Genomic DNA, 16,441 nt, shown 5'->3' on the forward strand with positions numbered 1-16,441 from the left:
TAGTGGACTATTTATAGGTGTGTCCTGTGAGGTGCACTTTTGAAAGTGTGTGTTCATGTTGCACTGTTTAGTGTAGTAATGGATTAGTGGAAGTTGTAGTAGGGTGAGAAAAAAAGCTTGGAAAGATTGAAAAGGAGAATGTTTTTGTGTCTGGAATTCCATTAAGTTTTCTGTGCATAGATGCTTCATACATGAGTGCAGGAAACCTTTCATTTGTTTGACTTATTTATCCACATTTCTATTAGCACTGTTCTGAATGTACACATGTATTTGTTTGGATTTGCAAGAATGGCAAGTGGCAGGCACTCTGTTTAAATAAATGCATTTTATGTACTTGCAATGCTTTGGTAAGATACAAGCTGTTTTCCTGTTTTGTGTGCATTCTAGGAATTTCATAATAGTGTGCTAAGGGGTAAGTGGTTGTGAAAATGACAGAAGGAAATAAGAGAATAACAATTTGGACATTACAATTAGTAATATGGGTGAATTAAAACTTAGAAAGCAGACAGATTTGTAATTGAACTTGATAATAGGAGATGGGAGAAATGACAGTATGATTTTTTTGCAGATTATGCAGGGTCAATGGCAGGTACCCTGTTCACATGTATTTATAAAAGAGTTACAAATGTACTGTAAACAAAATATTCATACCTGTAGTTTGTATCGATGTATGCAGATGTGGATGAATCTGGAAGGAGAAATCTTGGAGAGTTTTACAGTAGTTTTAGCCGTAGGTGCTTTGCAATCACAGGAGACTTGTACTCAGAGGGATGAACAGTTCATATAAAGTGATGAATTGTGATGACAGAGTTAGATGTAGAGTTCTTGGATGTGATTGGTGAAGGGTTGTGTGACTGCTTATGTGTAGCCAATGAGAGAGTGGTGCAGACAGTGATGTGGAAAGGGAGAAAGGGCTTCCCCTGTGTTGCAGGGTCCGCGGACACAACAGTAGTTCGCGGACAGGGCATGCTACATACAGGGATTCTCAGCATTCCTGGCATGGAAAGGGGACTGTGGGGATTAGCCAATCAGGTGTTGAAGTTGTTCTTTGTAGGAAGGGAGGCTGTGCATAGTGAAGATGGCAGAGGTGAAGAAAGTGAGGCTGTTGGTAGTTGGAGATCTGTTTGTAAATGTTTTAGACAGGTATGCTATGTCTAAATATAGGGCTGCCAATTTTGGTTTTAAAGGAGTGGAGGTTTTGTGGTCAACTGTGCCTGGTTCCAATATGCAGGTAGTGGTTGGAGTTTGTAAGAGTTTCTCCATGTGGAACATTCCAGTTGTACTGGTACTGCATTGGGGTGCTATCCATTTGGGATACATCAGTGCCCCCAGTTTGTTGAGTGCTCATGAAAAATTGGTTCAGGCAGTGATGGTGGTTCTTCCAAGTGCCAAGGTTATTTTTTCTGAAATATTACCTAGGGTAGTATGGGAGAATTGTAATGTTTTCTGTCCCCAGCAAAATGGTGCAAGGTGTTTGGTTAACAAAGGCATGTTGGGATGTTGTGTTGTAATAATGACAATATTGATTTTATTAATGATCATTACTTCAAAGCAGATGCCATTTCTTTATCCATACTGGGAAATGCCATGTTATTTGAAAATATAAGGGATGCTTTACAAAGGATAATGTGGAGACATCTGGAGGAAAATAAGTGAAAAAACAAAAAATTAAAAACAAAGATGTTTCTTTAGAAGCACCTTAAAAAAAGGTTCTTTTCAGTGCCACCATCAAAGATGAAACGGAGTTCCCCACTCTCACAGATTGCATGATATGTCTGCAGACACTGCGATCGTCCGCGGATCGCGTGTGTTACATATGGGGATTTTGAGGCTGGCAGGCATGTAAATGAGACTGTGCAGGCCAAGGGATCAGCCAATACAATTTACTGGGTGTGATGTATAAGGAGAGACTTGGCAGAAAGTCTGTTTCCTGAGAGGAGAGCGGATAGCAATGGCTGTGTCTTTCAGAAGGCCGAGTGTCTGGATTTTGGGTGACTCCTGGATCAATTGGTTGGTAGTGCATGTAGAGCGGTGTGGAGTAGATGCACATCTTGGATTCCCTCATGTGAAGTGGCTGGATTTGGTTCCTCTTTGTGCCACTTTGATGACACACCATCATCCAGACATTATTATTCTTCATTGTGGAAAAAACAGTTTAGGACATGTCTCTGGAATCTCCTTGCAGTTTGCAATGAAAGAAGGACTTGGGAAAGTCATGGACATGTTTCCAAACTTCTGAGTAATTTTTTCTCGTATTGCGCAGAGACAAATGTGGCTGTGTTCTTCTTCATTTGGTCCACAAATGGAGAAAGCGAGGCACAATGTCACAAAGGCTGTTTGCGCTATTTTGAGAGATGTTGGCATGTCCTCTTTTCATAATGAAAATATTTATTATATTTTGTAGCACAAACATTTTTTGCAGAGATGGAGTCCAATTTACTGATGCTGGCAATCAGATTTTTCTGCAAAATATACCAAATGCATTACGACCCTTTTTGGAAGTATAGCAATCCTTTTTTCAGTAGGTGTTGACCACTTGAACTTTTCGAAACATAATAAAATCCACAAAAAGGCTCTTTTCAGAGCCACCACTTTCTCCCGGAGAAGAGTGCAATGGTTTTGATAGCACAATAACCCAAACATTTGAAATGTCCGCTGACTTTTAAAAATACCCAGGGCCCTGCACCATTTCATTGGCACTTCTATTTTTAAACTGTGAAAAGTGGCTCTGAAAAGAGCCTTTTTTTTGTTTTTTGTTGGTTTGTATTTTATTTGGTGTTTTTTTAACACAACACATAAGGAAGGGAAGGGGGGGTAAGGAAAGGGCACCAACCACTGGGATAAGAGAGGGTAGGTGGAGAGAGGAAGATGTTGGATGGGCCTCACTTAGGTAGATGGCAGACTTTCTCATGCTCCCAGACCATAGCCTTGAAAGCACTTTGAAGTTGCCCCCCCCGCAGAGTACTGCGTTGCAGTACCTGCACAATACTGTGACCCTCGAAAGGTAAGGGTCTTCTGTGTTGCGTATGGCATGCGAGGCTGGTTTAGGGATGCGCTGCCCCACAGGAGTGTCTCTTGTGGTGGCAGGAGCAGATACGGAGGCTGTTGTAGAGGAACTCAACCTACTACTTTGATCGAAGGGGACAAACCTCCGAACTGCCGCCCTGTGGAAGGACCTTAGGTGTCACCACATGGAAGTGGCCCCATAGCTGTACAGACCTGGTTTTCCACAACTGAGCACAATGTTGCACTCAGTGCAGTGCACGTTGTCTGCATGTGCCTTGGGTACCCTTCCAACGGTGGTAAACAGCCTCCACACCCAAGACTCACACTGGCTGGCAGTAGCAAGGACTTCCACTACCTCATCCTCGTCACCCTCTTCATCCCTCTCTACATCTCCTCGCGTGTTCCCCTCTCCAGACCCTTGGAAAGGTGGTGGTGGTGGAGGGGGTATGGGTGCTGCTGAGCTAGAGGCAGTAGCAGCAGGAGCAGCCGTGGATGCCATCCAGAAGGTTGTCAAGAACCAGGAACAGCCAGAACACAACAGCAACCTGAACCAATCGTCCTGGTGAGCTATTAGCAATAGCTGTGAAGTAATGCAGCAGAAATGACAGCAATGACAGCCAAATCCCAGCAAATACCCAAAGAGAAGCAATGCTCTGTCTTGGAAATCTAAAAGCAGAATGAGGAGCAGGTCTGGGGTATGGCCTTTTATAGGAGGGCTGGGGAGCGCTTTGCGAACAGCTGCGCTGTCTGCGGACAATTCAAACACCAAAAAGGGCTCAAAAAGTTCCAAAAAGTATCCAGATCAGTAGGGGCATAGTCTGCTGCAGACTCGCAAACAGTCTTTAAAAAAAAAATGCAGACACATACAGGAACAGTATACATATCACTTTAGTTATATACAAAAATATAGAAATTATGAAAGAGAGGGGGAAGCAGAAATGGAGACATATACAGGGTAATTAGGGTTTTCTACAGGTAGGGTATTAGGGGAGGAAGGGATTGAGGTCTCATCATAACATTTTTGGTGATGGGGAATTTTTGGGGATGGCTGACTGGGACAGGGAGAAGGAGTACAGGTGCATGTCCGGCAGTGATATTTAATTTTCTCCATGATATGTCTTTCTACAAAGTTTTTCAAATTAAGGAAATTTCTTCTAAATGCACTTGATGATTTTTCACTGTGTCTGTTGTTCCATATGTTGTTGGAGTACTACATGATGTACTGTTTTTGGAGTATTATTCTTATTTTCTGTATGTACTGTTAAAGAAATATAAATGTGTTAGGTACATGTGAAAAAATGTGTATTACTTGGCTTACTTTCAAAACTGCAGTGTGTACCAGTAGTATCACTGTCTTCAGTCATTTCAACCAGGGGAAAACTTTCTTCAAGACATTCCAGGGTGTTAGACATTGCTGTGTAAAAAAAGATACATTATTTTTTAGTGTATCCTACTAAAGGAATTAATGTACAGTACTTACCAGTTTGTTTTTCAGTTTTCCTGTTAGTGCTTTGTAGGTGTGCTGTTGAAAGTTGGTTTGCAGTTTCTGTATAAAGCACCAGTGAGGTAATTCTGCTGGAGGCATATGTTATTTTTATTTTATTTTTGGTGTGTTCCATTATGTTTCATATCCTATGTAATTGCACTGTTGGTTTCTTACATATACAGTATGTAGTTCTTATTTATTTTTTAATGTAATTCATATATATGCTGCTCTTTGAACATGTTCAGTGTGTTTGTTGTATTCTACAACAATGTAAGATAGCCCCTGCGCTTTTGGACAGTGTGGATATTGCCCGAGTCCGCGGACAGTCGCATAGTCCGCGGACACTGCAGCCATTGTCATGGGCCTGGGGGTTCAGTATGTTGAATGGTATATTTATGTAAACTAAGAGTATCCTGGTAAAAACCTATGAAATCCATGATATCTATATCTGTATGTGTTAAAGGGACGTTATGGTTAAGTTGCACTATTAAAAACCTATGAAATTCAGTGAAAAACGTTGTTAAATTGACATTATGGTTAAATTGCGCTACTAAAAACCTATCAAATTCAGTGAAAAAACGTTGGTAAAGGGACGTTATGGTTACAAGTATAAGCGAAAATTCCCTGAAATTCACCAGTTATGGTAAGATAAGCAACCATAACTCACACCACCACCATGTACTTCTAGGACTAATACCCATGACATCAAAGATGCAATCACAAATGTCATACATGACATCACATGTGCATTTCGTTTTCATGCACAGCCTCTACAAGGGATTGTCATTATAATGTTGGCAGATAAATGACTAAAAATCATTGGAAGAACTATCATGTGCCAAATAGTTAATTAGGTGATGCATTGCTATAAACACCATTGTGTTATTGACTTCATTCCAGTACATATAGAAATGTAGGCATTCTCTGCAGCATGCACCATAGAGCTGTAATATTCAAAACCTTACTATGTTGGATAGCAAAATGGTGAATCCTTTCCTTTCAGAATTTTGTGCACTGTGACACATATAATAAGTACCTAACAATGCCTTCCTTACTGCATAATTGTACTAGTACACACAAAATATAAAAAGACCACAATGCATTGAAATATGAGCAGATACAGGGAAAGTAAAGTAAGCAAAGAAAACAGCAGCATTACCAGAAAGTGTTCATAACCTAACTACTTAAGTTCATGCACAGACATTTTTGCTGTGTCTCAAAGCTGCTTCTTCCCTTATGTATATGTATTGTATAATGTGAGTGGATTCTAAGGAAATTAGTGTAAGTAGATATGAGAAGAGTAAGGTATACAAACATAGTACCTTTTGCATTTTTACTTCCTGACTGTCACTGAAGAAAACCACCTGGCCTAGATAGCCAAACATATGATGTCATCAGGGATGTCATGAATTACATTTGTGATGTTATTTTTGATGTCATGGGTATTAGTCTTAGCAGTGAATGGTGCACTTTTCTTTTGGTTTTACTTGCAACCATAACGTCCCTTTAACAAACATTTTTCACTGAATATTACTATTTATTAGTTATGGTTAAGTAGCTAAACCCATAGGAAGACCACTTTTTGGGCAGCTTATAACTTCTCTCCCCCTGGACGAATCCTCACCAAATGTTTCATTTGGTGAGGATTCGCCCATCCCTACGGGGCCGAATGGGAATGGGAAGCATCTTTTTTCTGGCGCCCATAAATTGGCAATTATCGGGTCCAGCAGCGCCATAATGACCCAGTAATTGCCCATTTGCGGCCACCGGAAAATAAATTACACCGGCGGCAGCCGTGTCTGTATTACAGACATGGCTATCGCTGATGTCATAATGAGGCCCAATATCTCTCAATCCTTACTCTTATTTTAGTTAGATGTCATTTTTTTAACAAATATTTTACTTTATTGTTTTTGTACCTACATCCTACTGTTTACTTGTTTCATATGTAAACATACATGACCTTCTACACTCCCTAACACTCAAAATAATGTACATGGAACCATGTATGTAACCTAACAACTATAGGGACCACTTGTACATATTAAAATATACCATGTTTTACACAATAAAGCAGAAGTAGAAGATTGCAGAATGCTGTTTTCTCTTCTAATTTATGTAATCTTCAGAATATTATCTCTACATGTATTTCAAACTGATTTTAAAATGCATCCTAGTAACAATCAATTTTCTACTTTACATAAAACACTTATTACCCTATTCTTCAATTTCAAACTTTTATTTTGCATGTATATGTTCACAAAGAATATAAAACATATATTTTAAAACTTTGGTTCTAACAACATTAAATAACCATTCTTTAAATCCTTTGGCAATCTAGCTTGGTGTGTGATTATAGAGTCATTACAAACAAGCCAATCTACTTCTGTAAGTACCCATGTTGTGAAATGTTTACAGTGAATGGATGCCCCCTCATGAAAAATAATTACACACTTCTTAAAGTTTTCTTACTAATAGAAACTTGACTATTTATAAAATTCAGTACCGTTGTGTTAATTGTCCTACCATCTACACTGTATCTTTGAAACATAATCAATACATAGTTATTAAAAACTAGATTTTGCAGTGTAGATTGTAGATTGCAACCACAGTCACTGCTTTACATGTCATGAAATGCTTTAGTTGGAAGATCAGAAATATTTACACTATTCTGATCAGGTATAGGAACATATATACATCTTTCAGAAATATCCAGAGTAGTTTAATCTTTCTTACATTGTGGACACATATGATTCCACTCATAACTAATTCCTATATATTTATCTATACTAAATGTTTCCTGCACTAATAAATCGAAGACAGTCATTTAAGATTCTTGACTATCTTCCTGCATATTTTGAGAAAATTGTTGATTTCCTCCTGCAACAGCTACCACATTTTGGATTGACATTGCCGAATGTGTACTGTGTGGTTTTTCATCTACAGATATTTTAAGAAATGAAAGTTCTACACATAGGGCCTAATTCACAGAAGCGTTTTATGATGGCAAATCCCATTGGACAACACTCTGTGAATTAGCCCCATAGTCGTTTGTCTGCTGTGGAACCTATTTCTTGCATCAATGGTGCCATTTGAAACAACATACACAAAGCTGCATTAGAATAGCATTCAGCTCCTATTTCGTTACTAAATTTACAATGAAAATATGTCATAGCTGAGCAACTGTCAAACTTCGGTACAATCCATTGTTTTTTAGTCTTAAGAGGAATGATTTTATTTGAATGTAGTTTCACTGACTCCTTATGTTTCCTGGATAAGTGCGTAGCAATGTTTCCTGGATAAGTGCTTAGCAGGAACGGGTATAAGGTTCAGGTGAGGAGCATACAGTACACGTAACCTAGTATATGCTTCAATGCAATCAATGTCCGCTGACACTTTTCTTTCTTCGAAGTTTATTAAAAATAAATCTCCATTTTTTTCACACATGACATAGCTACATATGATATTCCTTCTTTAAACACTGTACGACCAATGCCAATAAGTTTCCTTGTGATTTATGAATAGTAATTGCAAAGGTATCCTTTAAAAGCATGAAACGTGCAGAGGTCTGAGAAATCAAATGAGTTTCTTCTACACAATTAAAATGTACTTCAACATGTTCAATATTTGTACTCCGAGGAAAAGTGTGAAATGCAATCACTCTTCCCATCGCTCCATTGACTAGACCAATTCCTACATTCAAGTTCCTCTTTAACATTCCTTGTGCATTGATTCAATGTTTTCAAACTGCTTCTAGACATGCTGGATTAGAAATTGAATTCTCTAGTTGAACTAATCGAGCTTTTGCTCTCTTATCCAACTCTAATGGCATAACATGACCGTATAAAACATCACACAATTTTATCTCCACAATATTTTGCTCCTGTGACAGTAGCATTGTACAGTTAACCTTGTTACACTCTGCAAGTGTACACATCAAAACAACAGAATAAAGGGTAATTCATGGATTATTTGTGCCGAAAAAAACACGATTTGTGCACCATTCTACCCGCAAATCCCCATTTGTTAAACAGGGATTTGCGGGCAGAATGGCGCACAAATCCCGTTTTTTTCGGCGCAAATAATCCATGAATTACCGACTAGATGTTTCTTTCCTATAGAGTCAACATGACATCAGGTGGATGTAATCTGCATCAAACATATTAGAAATCAGTATTCCCTCAAGGACTCCTTTCACATTTTCCTCAAGAACACCTATATTAATCATATTAAGCCTTTTCATAATTTAATAATTTTCTAATTTTGTCTGCAGATTGCCTCATATTAATGGTAAGCTCATAGAATTCAAAACAATTCCAAATGTTAAAATTACCAATATTTCCTATACTTTTTTAACTATCCTTAGATTGCAGCATTTTGAAAACAGGTTGACCTTTCAAACGAGTTAATTGTAAAAAGTCTCCAACAACACGTACATGTTTATCTCCAAACAAAACATTGTAGCCAGTCTTCAAACCTGCTTGCATTTGCAAATGAATGAAAGCTAGCATCAAGTTAGACACCATGCTTACTTCCTCTACAATCAAGCTATTTAGGGGGTAATTCATAGAATTCAGCGCACAAGTGGCGCACGCGGCTGGCGCACAGTGTGCGCGTGCGAATCCCTGCGCCAGCCGCGTGCGCCAAAATACATTTCCGCGCACAGCGTATTCATGGATTCCAGCCACCAAAACCAGCCGTGGCGCACAGTGGCGCAGCGACCCTGCAGCAGCGCCAGTTACGCCCCCAAGAACGCCTCTTGCGCTGGGAAAAGCCATCGAAATCCCCAATCCAGCGCAAAGGGCTGCGCTAACCCTGTACCAGCACGGCAAGTGGGGTACGTGTATCACTGGGGTGTGCGGGAAGTTCCTCACGTTATTTCAGCTGGGTACGTGTATTTCAGGGGTGCGCCGGAAGTTCCACACGCGATTCCATCAGGGTACGTGTACATCAGGGTTGCGCAGGAAGTTTCACACGTGAATTCGGCAGGGTACGTGTATATCAGGGGTGCGCTGGAAGTACCACACGCGAATGTCCTGGGTACATGTATTTCGGGGTGCGCGGAAACTTACACATGTGAATTCAGCAGGGTACCTGTATTACTGGGGTGCGCGGGAAGTTTCACACGCGATTGGCCCTGTGCGAGCGTGGTACGTGTATTTCAGGGGCGCGGGGGAAGTTTCACACACGATTCCATCAGGGTACGTGTATATCAGGGGTGCGCTGGAAGTTCCACAAGCGAATGTCCTGGGTACGTGTATTTCGGGGGGCGCGGAAACTTACACACGTGAATTCAGCAGGGTACCTGTATTACTGGGGTGTGCTGGAAGTTTCACACGCGAATGTCCTGGGTACGTGTATCTTGGGGTGCGCGGGAAGTTTCACACGCGATATCAGCAGTGGACGTGTATTTCAGGGGTGCGCTGGAAGTTCCACACGCGAATGTCCGGGTTACGTGTATTATGGGGTGGGCCGGAAGTTTCACACGCGAATGTCCTGGGTACGTGTATCTTGGGGTACGCGGGAAGTTTCACACGCGATATCTGCAGGGTACGTGTATTTCAGGGGTGTGCTGGAAGTTCCACACGCGAATGTCCTGGGTACGTGTATCTTGGGGTGCGCGGGAAGTTTCACACACGATATCAGCAGGGTACGTGTATTACTGGGGTGCGCTGGAAGTTCCACACGCGAATGTCCTGGGTACGTGTATCTTGGGGTGCGCGGAAAGTTTCACACGCAATATCAGCAGGGTACGTGTATTTCAGGGGTTCCGTGGAGTACTACACGTGAATTGGCCGTGTGGGTCCTCCCAGGTGTTCGCTCCACAACCTCCACGGCCCCTGCAGGCAGCCCACACCACGGGGGCCTACCCTGCACCCCCACTCATGTCCCCCAACACCCCCACCCCCCAGCACTGTGGGGCACCCTCCACCAGGCCCCCAACTCATGTTCCCCTGCACCCCCACACCCCAGCACTGTGGGGCACCCTCCACCAGGCCCCCAACTCATGTCCCCCTGCACCCCCACCCCCCAGCACTGTGGGGCACCCTCCACCAGGCCCCAACTCATGTTCCCCTGCACCCCCACCCCCCAGCACTGTGGGGCACCTGCCAGCAGGCCCCCAACTCATGTCCCCCTGCACCCCCACCCCCCAGCACTGTGGGGCACCCTCCACCAGGCCCCAACTCATGTTCCCCTGCACCCCCACCCCCCAGCACTGTGGGGCACCTGCTAGCATGCCCCCAACTCATGTCCCCCTGCACCCCCACCCCCCAGCACTGTGGGGCACCTGCCAGCAGGCCCCCAACTCATGTACCCCTGCACCCCCACCCCCCAGCACTGTGGGGCACCCTCCACCAGGCCCCAACTCATGTTCCCCTGCACCCCCACCCCCCAGCACTGTGGGGCACCCTCCACCAGGCCCCAACTCATGTTCCCCTGCACCCCCATCCCCCAGCACTGTGGGGCACCTGCCACCAGGCCCCCACTCATGTCCAACTCATGTCCCCCTGCACCCCCACCCCCCAGCACTGTGGGGCACCCTCCACCCGGCCCCAACTCATGTTCCCCTGCACCCCCACCCCCGGCACTGTGGGGCACCTGCCAGCAGGCCCCCAACTCATGTCCCCCTGCACCCCCACCCCCCAGCACTGTGGGGCACCCTCCACCAGGCCCCAACTCATGTTCCCCTGCACCCCCACCCCCACCACTGTGGGGCACCTGCCAGCAGGCCCCCACTCATGTCCAACTCATGTCCCCCTGCACCCCCACCCCCCAGCACTGTGGGGCACCCTCCACCAGACCCCAACTCATGTTCCCCAGCCAACATGTCATCACAATCTAGATCCCTGGTCCCTATGGTCAGCCTCCAAATGCCAAACACCCACCCGAGTATTGCATCCACCCACTTAGAAATGCCAATTACATGATAGAACCCCAATTGCAAGTTTGGAAATGAACACATGTCCCTCACATACACCCAATGGGTGACAGTGAATCTCAAAACCCATATCATGATATGCATGAAACCAATGAGATGATACTACACATTGAAGTTTGAACAAAAAATATGTATTAAAGGAAACATAAATTGAATCAAAAATAAACAAACAGAAATGGGAATTCAAAAAAATAAAAAGCAGCATGTCCGTGAAATAATGCAAAACCAAAAATCATAATCCAAAGGAATGGTGTCTAAGGTCACAGTCCACAAAAGAAAATCCAATGGAAAATTATAATTGAAAGCCATTGCTCCATGGGTAAATTGTAAAAAAGAAAATCCAACAGTCAACTATATACAGATGAACAAGCCAGGGTCCATGATCCCAACAGAAGAAATGAAACCTATCTAATAACACTACCTAATAAAAAAAAACTATATACAAAAATGTAGCCCATTGTCCAAAAGGTCCAAAAAAAATGTAAAACCAAAGGAAACCTAACACTAACTACAGAACTATTTACAAGGGCAGCGGGCTAGTCCGACGGCTCACTTTTGGATGTCCCGGGCCAGGGCATCATCAAACTCCTGCTCAATGTCCCGGAGGCGTCCCTCCTCCATGGCCCCGAGGGTCCACAGGGCCGTCGACGTGTCCACCTCCAACCCCCTGCGGATTGCCTCGAGGCACTCGGCCCGCCTCAGGGCCCTCTGCATGGAGTTCTCCGCCCTGACCATCGTGAGCCGTGCCTCTTCCGCCCGCTGCCGCTCTGCATCTATGGCGTGGCCCAACCGCTGCCACACGGAAGACACTTTCTGTCCTGGGTCCTCCTGCCCTCCGGCCAATGCCTGCCCCTCCGATGTCGAAGGCCCCGAGCCATCATGGCTCCCACCACGTTGTTGCTGCTGCTGTGCCTCTGCCCGTGCACTGCCTCCTGCTGCCTGCACATCCTCCGCTGGCTGGGGTGCAGTCGTTGATGTGGCCACCCCTGCTGGACGTCCGACTCCCGACTGTGGCAGGGATGCCTCCTCCACCAGCCTGGCCGCACCGTCAGAGGCAGCTCCACAGGGCACCCAGGTGACTGATGGGTGGGAAGATGGCACGGAGGACGACTGGCGCATAGGGGGTTCAGTTGAGGAGGGGGTCGCAGCAAGCCCCATCAAACGGAGTAATCCGGCCTGGGTGACCTGTCCCAGTAGGCCGACGCGGTCAACGAGCCATTCGAGATGACGTGCAGTCTCCTCATGAAAAGACTGCAGGTCACCTCGCATGGCCTGTTGACGCAACGCCACACCAGTCAGGACAGGCTCAACCCGGACCCGGATAGCCACGTCCGCAGGCAGAGGAAGGCCAGTTGTCGTGAGCTCATCCCCTGCCTGAAAACGGGTCTGGACGTAGGCATGCCTGCTGGTGCAAGATGATGCAGGGACAGGATCAGGGACAGGATTGCACACAGGCACCTCCGCGGCGGCCTGTGCTGCCTCCTGTCCCTGGTCCTGCACTGCACTACTAGCACCAGTGGAATCCCCACCTCCAGACCCCGTCTCTGTTGCTTGCACGGCCTCCTCCTCCACCAAACCCCCCACCAACCTGGATGACTCCGTGCCATCTTCCCCCGTTGGGCCCTGTGGGGTCCCAGCTGCCCCTTCTGCTGCCGAGGAGTCCAACTCCAACCTCCGCCTCTTGGACCTCCCCCCGGCAGCTGCGGCCTGGGACGCGGCACCGGACTCCTCACTCCCCGACGAGATGACAACCTGAGAGGGGAGCCAGGCCTTGCGTCTCCGGCTGGCGGTGGGATCCCCGTCGCTGTGCTCCACAGCACCTTCCCCGCCCTCTTCATCAGTTGACGCTGCAGACAGGGAGAAATAAAACACAGGCATCAGGGCACTGTACAATGGACACATACACACATGACAGTTGTACATGAGTGGCATTGGCAAACCTCAGACATGTCATCACAATCTCCAACACACATGTCATTTCAACTTGCACACATGAGCCATACCACAGCCATATCGCAACTGCCAGCACCATCCATACACATACAACAGCATGAGCAGGCAATGGTGAGTCAGACATCACATGCAACACAGGGAGTGCACTACACATGTACATACACCACCACACTTGCATGCATGTGTACACCTCTGCCAAGTGTTGCAGTGTTCAGATGGGCATCCATGTCACATCTGCCAATCAGGCTTCCACATCCCGCTGTCGCATGCATCCATGTTGCATCACTGTTGCACCCTTGTCAAATACACACACATGCACACAGTGCTGATACATGCAGCTGAAAACAACATACATGCGTGACATCACGGACATGTCTACTTACATACACATTCATCCAAACATGTGTGCCCACACAACTGCATTTGGCATGCAAGCCTACACACACAAGGACCATCCATGTCTCACACATTACAGCCCTTGCATGTGTTAGCCTCAAGGCCCTGTACACCCCCACCCATACTCGACCCCATACAAACAGATGTGCAACCTGCACACTACTGAAACATCACCACACGCACAGCTCACAATCAGGATGCATGTACACTTACCGCTCGACTCCAGACGGGTCTGCCTCTCAAGGACCTGGACGTGGAGCGCTGGGGATATGCGTTCCAGGACCATCATCTGATCTTCCGACAAGTGGCTCCGGCGCCCCTTAGCATCCGCTGCCTTCAAGAGGCGCCGGGCCTTGTTCAGGGTCCTGGAACTGAAGTCCTCCCAGCGCTTCTTGACATGTTGGAAGTCGCGGACTACCACCCCCTCCGCATTGATGGCAGTCACGATGTCCGTCCAGATCCGAGTCCGTCCTTCCTTGTCGGCGCGGGAAGTTCAGAAGAGGGCATCATACTGCCCCAGGACTTGCTCCACCAGGACACCAACTTCAGTGGCAGTGAAGCTGGTGCCCCTCTGCCTCTCTGGCCGGGGGTTGTCAGTGGTGCCAGATGTTGCAGTGCCCGACATGTCAACCCCAGAGGCAGGAGTGGGTGGGCAACTGGGTCCTGGGGCTGGGCTGTGGAGCGATGGAATCCCAGTCGGGAGTCTTCGGTTCCAGCAGGGGTGTTCACAGCAACAGCCCCCCTGGCTGATGTGCAGGCAGCAAATGGCAGGGCACGTGGGCAGCAGGCAGTCAGGCAGCAGCAGATGGCAGGTGGGAGCGTGCTCGGGGTTCTGGGGGGCAGTAATTCGGCCTTCTGGGCAGGAGCGTGGTCTTCCGTGTGCTTACGTGTGGCCAGCTTGATACGGAGTGATTTGGCACGTGAAAATTCTGCACGTCAGCGTGTAATTCGAGGAAAGGCCCTTAGCGCGTAAGCGTGTCTGCACGCATACGCAATTTCATTGGACAGAAGGCCCCTCAAGCGCAAGCGCCCCTGTGACGTGACGCGCGCAGGCGTGCATGGGCATTTCAGCGCGCGTGAAAAAATGCACGTCCGCGTGTAATCCGAGGAAAGGGCCCATGCGCGTAAGTGACGTGACGCGCGCAGGTGTTTCCCTCAGCACGGGTTAAAGGTGAGCGGGGCCAGCAGTTCGCTGTATGTGCCTTTCGTGGAGACCGACGTGTGTTGCTGCTTCCTGTTGTTTCGCGCGCCATCACAACTTCACAGCTGTCAAGGACGTATCTCTTCTTTTGGCGGAGGTATTGGCTATGCGTGTTTTTCTGCATCGCGCTAGTCAGACGGTGAGTCGCACACGCTCTTTTTCCCACTGCGGGTGCCCCTGTGTATCGCACCCATTTTCGATGTCATAGTACCCTGCGTGTCCCACTCTAACGCGTTATTTGTGTTACTGGGTGCCACTGCGTACTGCGGGAGGTTGAATCCACGCACGTAGGCTGCAGGGTTGCGTGCACGGTTTTACTGCAGTTTTGGGGTGCCTGAGCGTTGCGTGACCCGTCACTACATCACCGGGGTCACATACAGCCTTGCAGGTGCAGGGGGGCTGTTAACATCTTGCTTCCCACCCCCTTCACCCCAATTGCCCAGGTCAATTGTGGTGTACACCTCCCATTGGCACCACTCCATCTGTGCCGGCACTACTACATCTGTGCCATGGTTGGGAGGCCACCAAAGGTGAGGGGCGCCTCAGCTGGGCGTACTCCTCGTGGCGGGCGTGGTCGGGGACGTGGCGGTGGTGACCAGGGAGTAGGGGGACTCCAGGGTGTCCAGGGCGGCCACAGAGGGGGAAGAGGCAGGGGTGCGCCACTTGAGCACCATGTTGTGCCATGTGTCGGTGCAGTCATGCCACCACCCCCTGTGGTTCCGGGGATGCAGCTTCTGCATCTGGCACTGGCGCCCGTGTGACCCGGCAGTCCGTTCCATCGACTGCCACGGGCCCAAGGGTAGTGGTAGCTGCAGGTGCAGCTGTGGACACTGCCACCCAGGCTCAGGGTCTGCCAGCACAGGCTGCGTTGGCACTTGAGGAGCCCTTGGTAGATCTCCAACAGGCCAGGAGGGAAACCATAGGGGCAGGCCGGGCTGCTCAGACCAAGACACGTGTCCCTGGGGCAGTCATGTCATCTGCTGCCCCGAACAGCCGGGTGTTGCCAAGTGCAGGGGCAGATGCACCCAACAACACCCCGGTTGTGAGTCTGCCAACCAGGACCGTTGCGGTCAATGACCCTGCCACAGCTGATGTTGCTGTGCAGGGTCCATTAGAGGGCACCCAGCTGCCACTGACACAAGTCAGGCCTTTGGTCGTCCCTCCACCTGCCACTCCCTCGGCTCAATCCACCGAACCCACTGGCCATACTGGTCAGGGCGGCATTAGCCAGCCAGGGTCTGCACCACAGTCCAAGAGGAGGAAGGTTGCACCTGCTGCACAGGCTGGGACCCCACACACAGCCACGACCTCCTGCACGTCGAGGAAGAAGCCTTTCTGCAAGCAGGAACTGGACTTCCTCGTGGACTACGTGCGGGGCCACAGCCGTGACATGCTAGTGGGTGCCAATAGTCAGACTACGGCTGCCCAACGTGACACCCACTGGAAGCATGTTGCGGAA

Source organism: Ambystoma mexicanum, chromosome 9 (assembly GCF_040938575.1).
Source record: "Ambystoma mexicanum isolate Mex_15411 chromosome 9, UKY_AmexF1_1, whole genome shotgun sequence".
Taxonomy (NCBI): Eukaryota; Metazoa; Chordata; class Amphibia; order Caudata; family Ambystomatidae; genus Ambystoma; species Ambystoma mexicanum.